The sequence below is a fragment of the Puma concolor genome, chromosome C1 (genome assembly GCF_028749965.1).
Source record: "Puma concolor isolate L17-30 chromosome C1, mPumCon1.1.hap2, whole genome shotgun sequence".
NCBI classification, from domain to species: Eukaryota; Metazoa; Chordata; class Mammalia; order Carnivora; family Felidae; genus Puma; species Puma concolor.
The window spans coordinates 56,510,738-56,530,501 of record NC_141674.1 but is presented as its reverse complement, the minus strand read 5'-3'; the positions used below and the strand labels follow the sequence as shown (position 1 = coordinate 56,530,501).

Below are 19,764 nucleotides of genomic sequence, written 5' to 3'. Positions count from 1 at the left end.
ATCCTTGCTTCTACTTTCCTTTTGTTTGTTTTACCAGAAAATCAGGTTGATCCTGTACTTTCCTCACCACCAATTTAGGATTTGGCTTTCTTCGTTCTAATAAGTTTACTGTCCCTTGTTCATCTGCCTTCCATTTTCCAAAAGTCTGTTGCTATTATCTTTTCTCATGTTCTGCTCATCTTTGTGGGTTTATATCATTTTGAAAAATCATTTTGCTATAGTTTTAATGGGTTTGGGGAAAGGAATAAAATTAGATATATGTGTTCAATCTGCTGTTTTTATCTAGAACCTATGATCATTGCTTATTAATCTATCTTATTTATCATCTATTTCTCCCTTGGATGCATCCTGTTTAATTTCTTCAACTTATCTTTCATTTCACTACGTCTTTCTTCTTCTATTTAACCCACCCACTGGGTTTTATTTGAATAATAATAATTTTCCTTTATAAACTTTAATTATTTTTAAAATCTTCCATTTAATTTTTTATGGCATTGCATGCTTATGTCTAGGACTTCATATTCTATTTCTTTAAGGATTCAATACATAGTTATTTTGCACTTATATATGATTATTCCACTACTTAAAGTCCTTCAAGATCTAACTATGGTGTTCTTTATTTCTTCTTCCTCTTCTCTCTCACAGTGGTTTGGCTACTCATGTGTTTGCTTATATTTTCCTGAAAGCTGATAGTTATATTTTTCATCTTAATCAGTGAAAATCCTAGAGAGTCAAAGAGAGGAAGCTTTCCTCTACCAAGGATTTGCATTTGCTTTTGCTCAGAGCCAGAGGGTGCTACCCACCTATTAAAAACTTCAGCCCCCTGCTAGAATCCCAGGCTTAATCTGTCCACCTTGTTAGCTTTTGACTGTGGTTTGACCATCAGCATTTGCCAGCAGGGCCAACTGCTGTGAGTTGTGGGTGAACTGCTTTCACCTTTACTCATCACTTGCTGCTGTGTCAGGGTGGGAGCAGAAGAGTCCTATATCTCTTTCTGCAAGCCTGGAAATCAAATTAAAAGTATGTTTTATCAGGTTGTAATGGTCTTATAGTAGCAAGCACTCCATCATACGTAGTTTTCCACAGTGCCAGAATGCTTTTGTTTTTTTGTGTGGTTTTTTTGTTTGTTTGTTTTTTGGTTTTTTTTTTTTTTGCCAGAATGCTTTTTAATACTACTGGATTCCACTAACATGGGGATTTTGGTATAGATGTTCAAGACAGAAATTATCTGATCTTCACAATCATCTCTGCCTCTCAATCAGTGCTTGAATATCTTCAAACATTACCATTTCCTTTCTTTATACTCCTTTGGCTTTTCTCTGAATTCACAGCCTCTGGGGTGTGCTAACTATTCCCATGATACAAAATTCTCCCCCCAATTTTCCAGCCCTTCGGCTTGTTTTACCTTCTCCGGAGGATAAGCCTATAGGCCTGAGCTGTTCAATATGGTAGCCACTAATTCCATGTGGCTATTTAAATTAAAATGAAATAAAATAAAAATTTAGGTATCAGTGAAATAAAAATCTCAAAAAGGGAGATTCTAAGTGACTCAGTTCAGTATATTGATGGATGTCTTTGAGTTCAGCTAACTTCTCTTTAACTTAACTGCCCACCTCGGTCCAATCAATCATAGTGGAGAAGGAAGTGAGAGGGGGAACCCTGTCTAGACTAGAGAACATGTGGGGCTGAGTGGTAGAGGTGGGTGGGTACACTGCCTTAGAGGAAGGAAGGAGGACTGGGCCTATGATGGGCCCTCCGTGAGAGCACATGTTATCATGAGCACTGGCTATTGTATGTAAGTGATGAGTCACTAAATTCTACTGTTAAAACCAATATTGCACTATATGTTGACTAACTGGAATTTAAATAAAAATTTGAAGTGGAAGAAAAGAAAAATAAAGACCAGCTCCTCGTCCAGTAAGCTGGGAACATGCCCCTTTCAAATGGTTTGGGAACCGGCCATCTGGAGTTTTCTCTGTCCAAATATATAGTGTCAGGTTTGAAAAGCCACTCTTGCCCTATAAGATACCTACCTCACCCACAGCACAGAGCTATCAGTGGGACTGTAGGAGAGGATGGAAAGCAAACAGCTTTAAAGTGTACAGGTGTTGTGTACATATAAGCATTATTATACCTATTTTCAGATTGATAAAAACCCCCTTTGAGCCTAGGCTGTAGGGCTTGTCAGGATCACTTTGGCCTTAGGGTTGTTTCCACCAATGATTTCATTCATCTCCCAGAGAGCTGGGTTCTAGAGCTGACTTTCTGCAAAACTGTGGGATGGACCTTCTTCTGCATTGTGCTCACCTCAGAGCCTGGGCCTCGGGTCAGGCAGACCCAGGTCCGAGTCCCTGTTCTGCCACTCTCAGCATTGTGCCTATGATTAGGTAGATTGTGTACCTGTCCCATTTTACTCCTGTATAAAATGTGGGTAATAGAATAGTATCTGCCTTATAGGTTTGCCATGAGCATTAAATGTTCCCTCACTCAAGGTGCATCAGGAAATGAGTGAGGCTTGTTTGCTTTGTGATAATGTGTGTGTATATGTGTGCGTGTGCATGTGTGCATATGTTTGTATGGGTATAGAGGCCTCAGGCATTTAGTGCCTGAGAAACATGGAACTTTCTGCCCTGAAATCTGGCATTGTTGAACATCTGGTGATTAGTTCCTAGATTCACCAGGTTTCTGGAATCAAGTTTAGATCTATTTGCCTCTGGGTGAAATCAAGTCACAGCCCAATTTCCCAGCCCCAAGGTGTGAGTCCCAGGCCAGGAGGCCATTGGGCCTGGGGTTTTACTTGCTGCCGAGAGATATCTTTATCCTCCACACTCCCTTTTGGTACAGTCAAGCTGCAGAGGTCACACAGAGACTAGGAATCCCTGAGGACACTATCTTCCAGACATACTTTCAGGGATCCCTTAGGGTTTCCTTGCAGCCAGCCCTGCCCATGCAGACTCAGCATCTTGCTGGAACACTCTCCCCTAACTCCCCTTGGGGCATGTTGCCTTACACTAGCATTTTCTTTTTATGAATAGTTCTAAGCGCCTTTTAATAAACCACTCAAGAATGTATATATTATTGACGTGTCTACATTTCAAATACAGAGCATTGCTATGGGAGTGACCATTAGTTGTTTTTAGCTGGGATTCTTCCCAGGCAAAATCTGCACCAAGGAATTCTAGAATTTCAGAGCCATATACTTGGTTTCCTATAATAATAAAACTTTGACTGCAGTGACCAATGTTAAGTTTAAGGTTATTATTCCAAAAGAAGAGAGTAGAAAAATGATGGTATTTTACTGTCTTTTCTCTCACTCCTGGTACCTCAACACCAAGCCCATGCCCCTTCATCTCATTAGGGGCTGAAAGCAGTTTTTTCCGTTTTCCCTTTTTTTCCTTTTTCCCTTTTTTGTACACTCCTCTGGCTTTCAGTGTACAGAACTAATATATTTCCACAGATGCAGCCATATAATCCAAATCTATCTTTCCACTCCTATTTCCTTGGGTCAGACATATTCTGACTCCTTACTCTAAGGCTGAGATTACTCACACCTCTACATTCCAAGAAATATGTCCTTTCTGGATTTTTAGTTTTGCATGGCAGCTAGTTTCCTAGTAAATCTTGAGCAGAGTTCAGTGAGAAAACTAGGATTTCTTTTCCTCTGGAATTTGGATTTCCTGGAGCTCAGGACCCCTGGACAGTGGCGACTTCTGCCTTCATTTCCTTGTTTGGAATCCGCAGCGTTGCCATTTGTTTCTTCCTGGGTTCTTGGGGCAAACCTTGGTTATGGCTTTGTGGAATCTAAACTTGACTTTACAGAAGAGTAATTGAACTGAATGAGAATTTAGCAAATGTGTCTATTCTAACAGACCTTGGAATTCTTTGTTAAAACAATTAAGTATAGCAGTCCTAGACAATGTAAGAGGACTATGCAAAACATAGACACTCAGGTGGGAAGTCTTTTTCCCAAATCCTAAACTATTACCTCTCACAAGGGCAATATATTATCAGATAAATTAACTATGATGCTTCAACAGATTACAGAAAGAGCAGAACTCCTCAGCTCCTGCTGTTCCTCCAACTTTTCTGTCAAGGAATTAGAAAGAGGAGACTAGAAACTGATAAAGGGCAGATTAGACATTTAGCTTCATTAAACATGCTGGTCTAGATCAATTAGAGTTGAAGAAACTGGACCATGCAGATTATCCACAGGCAGTGACCTTCTGGGGCCTTAAAAACCAGGAGAGATGCCAAAAAATCAGAGATAGGATTGCACTTCGGTTTTGGTTTTATCGCAGTGAGGTAAATAGTCTCTGCAATCCTGAATTTTAAAACACTAAAGCCGAGCGGATGAACTTGACAACAGAAGCAGCCAAGGGGCTAGAAGGGGCCCTGGACACCCACAGACCCAACAGAACTGGGGTGGGGAACCTTATGATGTTGCACCAACAAAGGAGAGAGCTAGCCTGGGGATTTGCACTGGTTATGCAGAGTCCAACAGGAGTCACCAGTGGGATGCACCTGCCATCAGCTAATGTGAAGTTCAGCCACATTAACGAAACTGTGGTGTTTCCAAAAGAGGGCACTGTGACCCCCCTGGAGTTAACGCCCCTGGCCACATCTGGAACACTGAGTCCTTCTCCATTGATCCCGATACTGTAGAAAGAAGTGTTTCATATGACATTTACCCTGGGCAACAGGGTCTGCACTTTGATTTTGGTTTTTATCACAATGAGGTGAACATCACAGGGCCCTGAGAGACAGGAGTTGTTCTCTCTGTTCTTAATCAAACGTTGCATCGAGGAACATTGAGTTTTTTCCCTACTGCTTCTCCCCTCTGCCGGAAGGTAGGAGTCTCCAAGTGGCTGGGTAGTCCTGGGCCCCAGAGCCAGTGTGGCTTGCTTGGTGATGGGCACATATGACAGAGGAAGAGTATGTCTCAAGTTATAAACAAGCCTTTGAACTCAGCCAGTTAATAGCATCAAGGAATGATCCCATTTTTAAACTCAAGATAAGGCAGCTTCACTAACAATCTGGGCTGTTTTAAAACAAAATTGACTGCCTTGGGAAAGAGTTCTTCATCATTGAAAATGTCTAAGAGCAGAGTGTGGTCAACCCTCCAATCATGGATGTGAATCAAAAAAAAAGCTTGGCAGAGATGATACCAGTCTTTCTTCCAAATCTGACATGCTACATTTAGACCACCCTGGGTTTCTTTTCTGATGATGAAACTTCCCAAATAGCTTGATTCTTCCAATTTGAAGTTAGGAGAGTGTTATGAATTATAATTTTGGGATTCAGAATCCATTTTATTTATTTATTTGTTTATGCTTTATTGTTTTAGTTTCAAGTTTTTATTTAAAGTCCGGTTAACATACAGTGTAATATTAGTTTCAAGTGTACAATTTCATGATTCAACACTTCCATACAGCACCCAGTGCTCATCACAAGTGCCTTCCTTAATCCCCATCACCTATTTTACTCATCCCTCACCTACCTCCCCTCTGGTAACCATCAGTTTGTTCTCTATGGTTAAGAGTCTGTTTCTTGTTTTGTCTCTTTTTTTCTGTTTGTTTTGTTTCTTAAATTCTACATATAAGTGAAATCATAAGGTATTTGTCTTTCTCTGGCTTATTTCGCTTAGCATAATACTCTCTAGCTCCATCCACATTGTTGCAAATGGCAAAATTTTATTCCAAATCCATTTTAAAATGAAAAGTCCTTGTAGATGTTCTTTAATCTCTCCCCATCACTTCAGGCGCTGCCCGCAATCACTCTGCTCTGATCACCCGATTCATAAGAAGAGAAGGACTGCACTATTTTGTCTCTTTCCAGGTCCGCTAGAAGGACACCATGGTGTTCCCTCAAGCTCCTTCTTTAATCCCTTTGGCTTTTTGGCAAAGCAGTAGAAAAAGAACCCTTTATAAGGACCATGAATATCTCACAGTGGAAGCCAACTTGTGATTGTTCCCTCCTCCTTACCTGCTTCCCAGTCAGCTCAGCCCAAATCATTTTGAAGCAAAAGCACAAATTACAGCTAACTTAGGCCAATCACAGGATTTACAAATTAAATGTGTTCCCATTGGTTTCCCTAGCAACCGTCTCTGAATCACACAATGAGCTAAAACTATTGTTCTATTTAATGGAGTCTGATATTAAGAGAAGCCCAACTACATAATTCACAGCAAGTAGCCACCCTGGTGTGAGCAAAAAGAGCACTGAGCATGGGGCAGGAGACCCATATTCAGCTTCCAGTCCACTGGGGTCAGATCCAGGATAGGATCTTATCCCAAGACCCTGGTGGTCAATGCCCCCAACAGAGAAACGGGGTCTGAGCAGTGGAAGGTTAAGGAAGACTCAGGTATTTCTGAGTGAATGAAAGCAACAGGCACAGAACAAGTTGAGGCCAGGGGTCTACTGGACAAAGCTGAGACACGATGAGGTCTGATGCAGAGCCAGCTCATCGAGCTCCACAGGGCCTGAGCAGTGCTAAAAGTGCCAAGGCATGGAACGATGTTGGGCAATGCACTTTATTACGCTGCCAACACCTTGCTGGGGTCTGGGAGGGTGGGCCAGCCAGAGGGCATTCAGTTCTCAGCTTTTTACCACCACAGTAAGGGGCTTGAGCTGTATCATTTTTTCTGGCTTCTTCCAGCTCTTTAAAATAGCAGGAATTTCTGGTTCTGAGCCAATTTTAAAAATGTCATATTTACAGTCAGAGATGAAATAGCAGCTTTACTGGTGGCCCATACTGGAGCCTTGAAACTGGACCTGCCACCAAATGACCTTCAAAATGGCACTACCCTGACTGAATCTGGACCCCTACAGGGACAGAATTGGGGCTATGGCGCGGATGCATGAGGTGGGAAGCCTGCCTAAAACTCATGATTCTGGAGAAAGAGAGACATGGCTCTCTAGACCCTATGCTGGGATCCAACTGTTCTTCCCATGGGAAAGCAGAAGCAGTGAAAAAAAAAAAAAAAAAAAAGGCTCCATCCTGTGTGCAACTAGCCTAAAAGGAGAGCCCACCGTTCAGGACTCTTACGTTCACCAGGAAGAGAAGTCATTCCCTCCTGCTGGAAGAAGTGAAGAGAGGTAGAGGGATGAGGGCAAGCTAACTTTCTAATGCTCTAAAGAGGGCAGAAATTTGTGCCTTGTAGACTGGCAAGAATGCAGGAGGAGAGAAAATGGTTTCCTACCACAGGGAGGGAGATACTGAATGAAATACTAAAGACACACATCTGCTCATGGTGGATAGTCCTTGCCTCTCCCTGCTTCCCAAAGAACAGACGTCTGGCCACCCACACCTCTGTGTGCAGAAAGACTGCAGCACCCAGAAGCTGTAAAGAAGACATTTGCTCCTACCCACATGCATACAGGTCAAAGTCCCCTTGAAAACTAAAATCCGCCATGAGACATTTCATTTCTTTCCAACAACAAGTTTGAGTGGAACAGAACTATTGAGTTGTTGAATTTTTAAGGGTATAAAAACATTTCAGTAAACTTTACAGTATTTCTCACCATGACTCAATATAGTTTTATAATTTTCCAAGTAAAACAAAGAATGTGTTTATAAGCCTGTACTTTGCAAAGCCCTTTGCTGCCAATCATTCTGAATTGTCACCATCAGAAGATTCATCAATGCTCATTACCTTTCTAGATTTTTTTGTATATTTCAAAGTTCTTCCTTTAGTAACTAGCACATTAATAATGGCAAGTCCGTCATGTATTATGTGCTGGACAATGAAAGAATGTCTAAGGATCAGAGAGGGAAAACAACACATAGAAGAACATGCTACAGTGAGTGGTTGAATCGGATTCAATCCCAAATTCATCCTCTTTATGCCTGCTTCACACAGGCCTGGAGTGACTTAACATTCAGGTTCTTTCTTTCCAGACATCCTTTTTGCCTTTCACTAGGTAATTGGGTTTGTGGAGGAGGAAGACACTGAAATAAAACCTTTCTGGGGCAGAATAATATATGGCCTTAATTTTTCAGAAAGTAAAGGAAAGCTCTCTCTTGTGGTACGTTGCTGATGCCCAAAATAATCACAGCAATGGTGATTAGCATTTACCCGCACCTGACTCTGTGCCAGGCACAGTGCTACATATCTTATATTATTTCACTTATTCTTTACAGCAATCTCATGTTACAGATGATGCAAATGAAGGCCGGAGAGACTCTTGAGTAACTTTGTGTGGAGTTTCAACTAGAAAGTGGTGGAACTTTGCCAGTCCAGATAGTTTACTTTTAAATTCTTGCCAAAACCTTTACGCCCTACTTATCCATTCCTACTCCTACCCAAAGTTAGAGATTTAAAGCAAATCCACTTTGAATTTGCATGTTCCTTAAGTGTTTGCACTTATAGATTGCCCACACTTGATTTATTTTGTTCTTTGCCCTCTGTACTTAGGAAGGGATGGGAAGAGAAAGAGGATAGTTGGGGAAAGGCTGGATTTGGGAGCTGTGGGAGCTCTGGGTAGGAGAGAGAACAGGCTGATTCTCTGTACCCCAGGCCAGCTCTAGCCATGGTGTATTTGAAGGAGCAGCAGACAGGAGCTGGAGACCTGGATTCTTCACTAACTTAGCTACGTGAGCTTGGCCACTAGACTTCCACTCTCCAGCTATAGCTTTCCTGCACGGCCGTACAAACAGATTGGAATTGATGAATGATGTCAAGTTTCCCCAGAGCATCCAAGCTAGGTAATTCAATCCTATACCATTCAGTGAGAGAAACTGTTAGAAAAAGCCGTGTTTTCTCTGAGCAACCGTATTTGCATGTTTGTTTGGCAAATGCTTATATAATGCATACAACTGGCTACTATGTACTGCTTTAAGCACCTTGTTACGTCAACATATCTAATCCTCTCAATAGACCTGCATGGTAGGTATTATAGGTGCTATTACCATCAGTTTATAGGCAAACTGAAGCACATGGTGATTTACTCAAGGTCCGAAAGCTAGTAGGGGTGAAGCCAAGTTGAATCTAAGTAGTCCAGCTCCAGAGTCCATGTTCTTATGTTGTTGTTATTTTAGAGACGATGGAATTCTGTAACTGATCTACTGTCCCTCATGACAACCAGTTTACTTCCACCTTTAGCAAATGTGCAAGCCCTGGGAATGTATGTTTTAGGTGCCAGGTTCACCACCAGCTTTGCCCTGCCTTCCTGTTTTTCTCTTACTCTTTACCCCACCAGACTTTTTCCCCTTGGGTATGTCTGTTTGTAATTTACCAAAGCATCATTTTTGGAAGGTGATACTAAAATTTTTTAAAATAATAAAAATAAAGGTGATACAATGATACAATTTGGAATCTTCCTAAGTGACTTGCTGTATTCTCCAGTGCCTGTGCTGTGCTTGCAGAGGATTTGGGAGAGTGGGAATGAAGGAGGTAGCTCTCTCTTAACAGGAAGTAGGTACAGGTTCTCAACAAAGATAACCATGCTCTGTGTTGGGAAAATTTGTTGGGTGTGGGGAGATTGATTATCGTAATAATTAGGGGATGCTATTCGGATTTACTGGACAAGGGACAAATCTGCTTATGTCCTACAATGAGGGACACAGTCCCAGACAAATTTTAAATGTTCCACTGGAACTTCAGGCAGATAAAAATCTCTACAGTTGCCAGACCCTAGCACCTAACTCCATTTCACATATTTTTTAAAAGGATAATTTGCATGGTTTTAATATATACTGAATTTTCCAGGAATCCAAAGGGAAGATTGTGCTTTGTTTCAGAACTTTACCAAGAATTGATCACCATTTAGAAATATTCCATCATCAATGATACTGTTTCTGTTTCAATACACTATGCCCGTATCAGTTTGCATTTGTAGATGTCACATTCATATTGATTCTACTTATATATACATACAAACATGCCCGTGTAGCCTTTATCTCAAAATGTTCAATATAAAGAAAAAGCATCAACAATAAATATTATTTGAATATTATCTTACTTCTCTTACATCTAAATTTACTTATTGTATATAGAAGCAAACATCTGCCAACTTCATTATATCTCTAGTGTAGTCATGTCTGAACACATCCAGGTTGAAATACATACTCTCTTTTCCTTTTACTGAAGTATAGTTGACATACAATGTTGTTAGTTTCAGGAGTACAACAGTGATTCAACAGTTCTGTACCTTAGGCTCCCCACAATGAGTGCTGTTACCATCTATCATCATACAATGTTATTACAATATTATTGACTGTATTCCCTATGCTGAACTTTTCATCCCCATGATTTATTTATCTTACAACTGGAAGTTTGTACCTCTTAATCCCTTTCACCTATTTCGCCCATCTCCTGCCAATCCTTTCCCCTCTGGCAACCACCAGTTTGTTCTCTGTATTTATGATTCTGTCCCTGTTTTCTTTCTTTTTTTTTTTTTTTGTTTGTTTTGTTTTTTAGATTCCCCATATAAATGAAGTCCTACGGTATTTGTCTTTCTCTGTCTGACTTATTTCACTTAGCATAATATCCTCTACATTCATCCATGTTGTTGCAAATGGCAAGATTTCATTCTTCCCTATGGCTGAGTAATATTCCATTATATAGATATGGATATAGATATATCATATCTTATTTATCCATTCACCCATCTATGGACACTTAGGTTGCCTCCATATCTTGGCTACAGTAAATAATGCAGCAATAAACATAGGAGTGCACACATATTTTCAAATTAGTATTTTTGTTTTCTTTGGGTAAATATCACATGTTCCAGTAATTCCACTATAGGGTAGTTATAATTTTAATTTTTTTTTAGTTTATTCATTTACTTTGAGACAGAGGGAAAGACAGCACATACTTGCCACAGAGGGGCAGAGAGAGAGACAGAGAGAATCCAAAGCAGGCTCAGCACAGAGCCTGATGCGGGGTTTGAACTCACGAACCATGAGGTCATGACCTGAGCCAAAATCAAGAGTCAGATGCTTAATCAGCTGAGCCACCCAGGTGCCCCTCTATTTTTAATTTTTTGAGGAGCATCTATACTGTTTTCCACCAGGATTGTACCAGAAATATATACTGGTACAGTATACAGAAGTATACTTCTGTATACAGAAGTATACAGAAATATATACTTTTATTATAAATTACTTTTCGTTTGTTTATTCTCTGTTCAACATAATATATTGTTTTCTAAAAATGTAGATTATTTGTGAATTTCTTTTCAAGATACCAAAGGGGGTATTACAAATACATGTTTGAAATGGTGGTGGTGTTGTTTGAGAACCACTGGCTAAGGCCTCAAACATGTAGTTTTCTGGCATGTGCAAAGGCCTTCTTCAACTGTGATTCCTAGCTTAATATGACAACAAATAGCATTTTCTCAGTATCCCTTCATTGTTTCTGCATCACTCAAATTCATTTATTCATTTCTCAAATAATTTATTGCATGTTACAAGGGACTAGACACTGTGCTAGGTGCTAGAATGCCAATTTATTTAAACTCAAGTAGACACTACAAATTACAAGATGATAAAATAAACATTTTTTTGCCAATAAACTTGAAATTTTTAATTATCAGAAATAATTAAATTATCAGAATTAAATTATCTGAAATAATTAAATTATCAGAATTAAATTATCAGAAATAAATATTAGTTTAGCAAGGTTGCTGAACACAGGTCAAGATACAAAATCAATACCAGTAGTAAAAATTACAAAAAATAAATTAAAGCAGATACCATTTACAGTAGCAACAAAAATACCAAATACCTATGAATAAATCTAATAAAAAATGTGCAAGGCCTATACACATAAAATAACATAATATTGAGAGATACTAATGAAGACCTCTAGAAGTAGAGAAATATCCCATGTTTGTGAATTGAAAAACTCCATAAAACATAAACTCCATTATTTATAATCCTCATAAAAATCATAGTAGTGCTTTTTAATAAAAACTTATAAGATGCTTCCAAACTATATATGGAAATACTAAGGGTCACAAATAGCTGAGATTCTACTATGATAGAATAAGGCCAAAGAACTTATTCTGCTAGATATCAATACTGATTATAATACTACAGAAATTAAGGCAGTGTGATATTGATGTAAGTGCAGATAAACAGAGTACAGAAGAGTCCTCAAAAAGACCCACACATATTTGAATACTTGATCTTATAAGTTAGCACTGAAAAGCAGAGGCGAAAGGATAATTGAATAAACAGTGTTCAGTCTATTGGGCAGCTTTATGGGAAAAATAAACTTGATTATTATGTCACATCATACACAAAAATCAAATCTCAATTGATGGTAGTTCTAAATGTGAAGGATAAAATAAAATTTCTATAAGATAAAATAAGAGAGGTGCCTGAGTGGCTCAATTGGTTAAGCATTGACTTCAGCTTAGGTCATGATCTCATGGTTTGTGAGTTCCAGCCCTGCATCGGTCTCTCTGCCCACTTCGGATCCTCTGCTCTCTCTCTTCCCGCCCCCCCCCCCCCCGCCCCGCCACTTGCACCCTCTCTCTCTCTCAAAAATAATTAAACATTTATGTCCATCAACTGATGAATGGATAAAGAAATTGTGGTTTATATACACAATGGAATACTACATGGCAATGAGAAAAAATGAAATATGGCCTTTTGTAGCAACGTGGATGGAACTGGAGAGTGTGATGCTAAGTGAAATAAGCCATACAGAGAAAGACAGATACCATATGGTTTCACTCTTATGTGGATCCTGAGAAAGTTAACAGGAACCCATGGGGGAGGGGAAGGAAAAAAAAAAAAAGAGGTTAGAGTGGGAGAGAGCCAAAGCATAAGAGACTGTTGAGAACTGAGAACAAACTAAGGGTTGATGGGGGGTGGGAGGGAGGAGAGGGTGGGTGATGGGTATTGAGGAGGGCACCTTTTGGGATGAGCACTGGGTGTTGTATGGAAACCAATTTGACAATAAATTTCATATATTAAAAAAAAATAATTAAACATTTAAAGATAAAATAAAATGTCTTCATGATGTGAAGGTAGTGAAAAACATTTATTAAATGACACAAAGATCACCAACAATAAAGGAAAATATTAATAACATGGAGTACATTAAATTAAGAACTTTGTCTATTAAATGATATCACTAAAAGAGGGAAAACGTAAGCCACAGAGTAGAAATACTTGTAACACATGTTATTGACAAAGGACTTGTGTTCAAAATACATGAAAAATCTTTTACAGATCAGGAAGAGAGGTACAGATAATTCGATATATCTTCTTCACAAAAAAAGGATATCCAAATAACTGGTATGCCTACAATAGGTGCTCAACCTCTTTAGTAGTCAAAGAAATACAAACTGAAACAGACATTCTACCCTGTGACCAGCAGCTCCACTCCTAGGCACATACTCAACAGAAGTTCAAGCATATGCGTACAAAAAGATATTTACAAGAATGTTCATCATAGTATTATTTTAATAGCCCCAAATTGGAGGCAACCCAAATATCCATTCACATTAGAACCATATCCCCATTCAGTGAAATAGTCTTCAGCAATTATGATGAAAAAACTACAGAAACATGACATGTGAACAAATCTCACAAGCATTATTTTGAGCACAGAAAGCCAACATAAAAGAATATATAGTGTATGATTTCATTTACATAAGGTCAAAAACAAGCAAAACTAAACTACGGCTTAGAGTGTGTATAGTAATTATAGGGAGGGAATAGATTTGAGAGGAACTGAGCTTGGCTTTTGGGGTGCTGGAAATGTCCTATTGACTATGGGATGGATTATATTGAGATATATGCTTATGATTTGTACACTCTTTTTTTTTAAATGTTTATTTATTTTGAGAGAGTGAGAGTGCATGCACACAAGGTGGGGAGAAGCAGAGAGAGGGAGAGAGAGAATCCCAAGCAGGCTCCATGCTCAGCGCAGAGCTCAACATGGGGCTTGATTTCAAGACCTTGAGATCATGACCTGAGCTGAAATCAAAAGTTGGATTTTTAACCAATTGAGCCACCCAGGAGCCTCTGTACACTCTTTTTTTTTTTTTAATGTGAGATACATTTCAATAATTTAATTCAATAATCAGCAATGCCTTAATCAGGCCAATCTCGCAAAATTGTTTACACTTCAGTCATAATAATGTAACAGTTGATGTGACAATTTATGAGCAACACTGATGAAACAAAAGGGGGAAATTATCTAAGGTTAATAATTACTAACAAAAGAATTAAATTGAACTCATGGAAAAACAGCTACACACAGAACATAACCAAACACCTTAGAAAAACGCTTCTTGCCTGACTTGACTTCGAGTCTCGCTGGCATTCAAGTACACTCTGTCTTCATCTGTGAGGCTCCTGCTGGTTCATACCCCACCTATTCTTCCTCTGGTCCCAGTGACACTTTTTTCTTAATCTTGGACCAGATGAAGGCAGAACTCTTTGAACGCTGACTGGCCAATAGCAGAATGGAAACGTCTCCATCAACACGAAGCTGCGAATTGCCGGGATTCATCCTAAATGAATGTAGCCCTCAGAGAACTTGGTTGTTAAGAGGAACACACCCCCAGAACCCTTCTGTGTGGCCCCAAACTCCCTCATCTACAAGTGGGATACTGAGATTTGGGTTTTAATTTTTAATCTGAGAGTGCAGGTTAGTAACCAGGCTGTTTTCCTCTGAGAGGTTTTGTCTTTGCTGTTACCGTCTTTGTTGTTGTATAAGAGAAAGGCGAGAAGGCAGAGATTTCAAGACCCTTATCATCTTTCCTTAAGCTAACTTTTCTAACATATCTCCAGCAGATCCCGTGGGTGGTGCCTATTAACCAGACAAAAGTCACCGCCACAAAACACCATGTGCTTTTTGCGTTTGAGCATTTGTCCATAACTTGCCCACTTATTTCTACCTAGATGAATCAATTCTTGCCTTCAGGGTTGAATTGAATGCAACTTCCTCTGAAAGGTTTTGCTGACTATTGGAGGTGCCTGTGCGTGCTCTTTCCTGTGCAGTCACTCTAATGGCTACATTGTGACTCTATTTTCCACACCCTAAATCAGAAAGCCTGGTCTGTAGAGGGTTTGTCAACCAGGTATGGGTATGAATAGCTATCCATGAGATATTTGAAAGTCGAAATACTGGAATTTCACATCGCTTTTCCTACAGTGGAAGTGCATATTATCAATGGTGTGCACTGTGTTAAGTACTCATATATGTTATTTCTTTAAATCCTGGTGAAAATCCTAGTAGGTAGATGTTATTATATAGTTGCCTAAGGTTATTCTAGAAACAATAAATTGCAGAGCTAGAATTCAAACCCAGCTCTGTCTGACTCTCCAGGCCGTGCCCCCCCCACTCTGCACAGAGCTGCTCACAGGTGCGGGGAAGGGCACGGGTGGCAGAGGTTGGGTCGCCTGTGGCATCCAGCATGGAGACAAGCTGGGTGAGATGAGGCCGGGCCTGACCGTGGAGTTTTGTCCACGTCAGATCGGTGCACCCTGAGCTGGAGCTCTGTCCCACAAGCAACCGGAAGACAATACGTGGGAGTAAGAAGACTTCAGTGAGCCCTCTGGAAGACGCTCATCAGTTTCAGAGCTGGTGGAGCACTGTGGCTGCAAGCACAGACTCGAGAGCCAGCCTGCATGCAGTTCAGTCTTGGCTTCGTCACTTATTGGATGTGTGACTTTACACAAGTCACTTGCTCCCTTTGAGGTCACTCTGTATGCCTGGTTGTTCTTGTTGTTGTTGCTGTTTGTTTGTTTGTTTGTTTTATCTGCAACATGGCAATGACAGTACTTCCCTCATAGTGCTGGCTGGTGTGAGGTTCAACTGAGTTAATACATGGAAACCTGTCTGTGCTCCTCCTCTCCAAACATTACCCCAGTCTCATTACAAGAAGAACATCAGACAAGCCCCAACTGAGAGACATTCTACAAAGTATCTGACCCGTAATATTCAAAACTGTGAAGGTCACTGAAAACAGGGAAAGTCTGAGAAACTGTCACAATTGAGAGGAAACTAAGGAAAGATGGTGACTAAATATAGTGTGGTAGGTAGCCTTCATGGGATCCTGAGATAAAGGACATTAGAAAAGAAAATGAGGAAATCTGACTAAAGAATGGAAATTCATTAAAAAAAGATGTACCAATATTGGTTCATTTATTATAATAAATGTATCGTAGTAATGTAAGATATTTGTAAGAGGAGAAACTGTCTATGAGATATATAGGAGCTCACTATACCATCTGTCCTGGTTAATTTTATGTGTCAATTTGATTAGGCCATAGTACCCAGTTGTTTGGTTAAACACAAGTCTAGACGATTCTATGAAGATACTTTTTAGATGTGATTAATATGAAATCAATAGACTTTGAGGAAAGCAGATTACCCTCCATAATGTGGGTGAGCTTTATCCAATAAGTTGAAGGCCTTAAGAGACAAACTGAGATCCTCCCAGCAGAAATCTGAATAAAATATAGACTTAAGTTCATAATTATGCATCATCAATGATTCATTAATCGTGACAAATGTACCATACTAATGTAAGATGTTAGTAATAAAGGGACACCGGCTGTGGGGTAGATGAGGTATATCTCTTTACTGTCTTTGCAATAATTCTATAAATCTAGAATGGTTACAAAAAATTTTTTAAATTTTTTTTATGTTTATTTATTTTTGAGAGACAGAAACAGACTGCGAGCAGGGGAGGGGCAGAGAGAGAGGGAGACACAGAATCCAAAGCAGGCTCCAGGCTCTGAGCTGTCAGCACAGAGCCCAACGAAGGGCTCAAACTCATGAACTGTGAGATCATGACCTGACCCAAGTCGGACGCTCAACCCACTGAGTCACCCAGGCGCCCCAGATGGTTATAAACTTTTTAAAAAATGTTTAAGAAAATCAGACTTGTAGAATTCAGTTTTACTGGCAGAAATAGGATTTTGCTTTCAAACAGTGAAATGAAAAGCATATGTCATTATGTTCCACAATATCATCCAGAGTCTTGCTGTAGTGGCACAAAGGAGTGAAAATGGATTTCTCTTTATGGACTTGTACAAAAAAATACTTTTGTATAGCCAATGAGTGCTTTACAGTAGAAACACTGCACATATGGAAACAATCAAAAGGGAATACACTGCAGAATCCTGTGATTTAAAAGGGACATAAAATATGCTTCTTGTTTTTAATGGGATAATTATTTTCATTCTTAAATAATTATTCCTCTCTTTCTAGGTAACTCTCTTCTGCCACTTTAATAGACCATAGTGGTGAAAATAGAGAACTGGGAGCAGGGGTAAGGGATGTGTAGGGAAGAAAGGTCTTTGTCTGGAAGGTCATGTTCAGAACATCAGGCAGGTTGAAAAAACCATTCATTCATAAGTATTTATTGTTTGCCTACTGTATGCCAGGAGTGTGAGGCTTCTAAAATGAATCATGTACAGATGCTACCCTCAAGCATCTTATCATTGTTCAGGGTTGTAACACACACACACACACACACACACACACGCTTTGTATATGAACATATAAATTATGTATTATAATTTATAATAAGGATATATAAATTATATCCTTATGTATAATGTGTGCATAATAATTATAAATATGTAAGTCATATATATATATATATATATATATATATATATATGTATGTATATACATATCCTGCAAGGATCACTCTTTCCTTACCTCCCATAGGCAACTTTTCTAATGTGTTTAGTATGTATCTTGTATGTAAGTGTTCCTGAAAAAATGTATAATGCTGTTGATAGGCATACATCTTTAATGTATATAAATGGTGAGGTGCCATATATCTCATCCCATTTTCTTTTTTCAACAAGCACTATGTTTTTAACACCCATTCTTATTGTTATATGAATATATGACACATTTATAATTGCTACATGATATTCCAAGGTGAGTATCCTGGAAGGAAGGAAGGAAGGAAGGAAGGAAGGAAGGAAGGAAGGAAGGAAGGAAGGAGAAAGGAAAGGAAGGAAAGGGAAAGAAGAAAGAAAGAAAGAAAGAAAGAAAGAAAGAAAGAAAGAAAGAAAAGAAGAAAGAAAGGAAGAAAGAAAGTCCCTCTTTAGCCAGTCCCATTGTGGTGTCTGACACTCTTCCCAACAGTCCCCTCCTCAAGGAGTCTTCAGTTAGTTGACGCATTCCCTTGGGTCTAGGATATAAGTATTCACTTACACAGATCTGACTGTCTAGGAAAGTTTCCAAGGAAGGAAACTATAATTAGTGCTACTCTATAAATCTTCTCTGCCTCCCAAGAATATATCATTTTTGATTCCTATGGAATTTTTTCTTTCCTGATTCCAGAAGACTATATTAACTTCAGCTCTATAGTCCCGATAGGATTTATGAGCATGAATTATATTTCAGGATGTTTACCTGTGGGAGAATAAAGGTGAAGGGTCTGAGAGACAGGAACAGACCTAGTCCTCGCTGTGTCTGATGGTCTGGGCCATCTTAATCTCCTTATGTGGTAAGAATAGGTGCTAAATTATTCTTCCTATGTTTGAATCTTAGTTCTGCAATTTTCTAGCTGTGTAACCTTGGGCAAATTACTCATCTAGGAAATGATGTAATTAAACCACAGATGATTTCTAGGATACATTCCAAGTCAACTACTGTTTCATCTATAGATGCTTTCTTGGCTCTGTGCCCTTTCAGCATCATTCTTCTCTCTGAAATGTCTTTTCCCCAATGTCCTCTTCTCCCTTCAAGGTTCTCTCCAGACAGCATTTTCTCTATAAAGCTTTTCCTTAGAACTCAGTTTTAAAAAAAGAATGAAAGATTGTTAAAGATGGAATAAATGAAGGTAAGATAAAATCTTTTATATTTCTTATTAATTGTTCTAATATACAAGTGTTCAAAGTAATAATAGTAAATAGTAACAATTTATTAGGTGATTATAGCATATGGGTGAATGAAATGAATGACATTAATGGTATAAGGGATGGGAGGTATGAATTGTAATACTGTGTTATAAGATACCTTCATTGCATGTGAAGTGGTACACTGTTATTTGAAAGTGGACTTAAATTTGTTATAAATGTATATTGTAAATTGATATGCTAAGAGAGGAGAGAAAATGGAATTACATAAAATGCTCAGTTAAAACCAGAAAAGGAAGAAAAAGGTAAAAAATAAACACAGAACATGTAGAATGAATAAAAAACAGTTACAAACATGGTAGATAGTAAACCAAATATATCAAGAATCACATTAAATATGAATGATCTAAATACATTAATTAAAAGACAAAGACTGTCAAAGTAGATAAGAAAAAGACCTAACTACATATTTTTTTAATAAGAAACCCATTTTAAATGTAAAGAAACAGTTTAAAAGTAAAGGGATGAAACAAGATATACTATAATAACACTAATCAAGAGAAAGCTGGAATAGCTATTTTAATTTCAGACAAACTAAACTTTAGAAAAGAGAAATTATCAGGGATAAAGAGGGTCATTACATAATGACAAAGGTGTCAATTCTCCAAGAAAATATAACAATCTTTAACATGTATGTACCTAATAATAGAACATCAAAAGACATGAGGCAAAAAATAAATGAACTGCAAATAGAAATAGATAAATCCATTATTATAGTTGGAAACTTAAATACCCCTTCAGTGACTGATAGATCCAGCAGGCAGAAAATGAGTAATAATAAGTTTGAAGTAAACAGCACCATTAATCAGCTAGATCTAATTGACATTTATGAAATACTTCATCCAATAAGAGCAGCATACACATTTTTTTTCAAACTCATATGGAACATTTACCAACACAACCACATTTGG

At 38.7% G+C, this 19,764-nt stretch overlaps 1 long non-coding RNA gene across 3 annotated transcripts in view; it reads left to right on the top strand.

Annotated features, from left to right (window-relative positions):
* LOC147578091 (uncharacterized) overlaps positions 1 to 19,764 on the top strand; it is a 48,055-nt gene that overhangs the window by 14,580 nt on the left and 13,711 nt on the right. The window contains exon 2 of one of the 3 annotated variants that reach the window (XR_015254780.1): positions 18,684 to 18,777. The exons of the other annotated variants lie outside the window; for them this stretch is intronic. This is a non-coding gene — a long non-coding RNA (uncharacterized LOC147578091). The remainder of the gene's footprint in view (positions 1 to 18,683; positions 18,778 to 19,764) is intronic. 3 annotated transcript variants of the gene reach the window in all.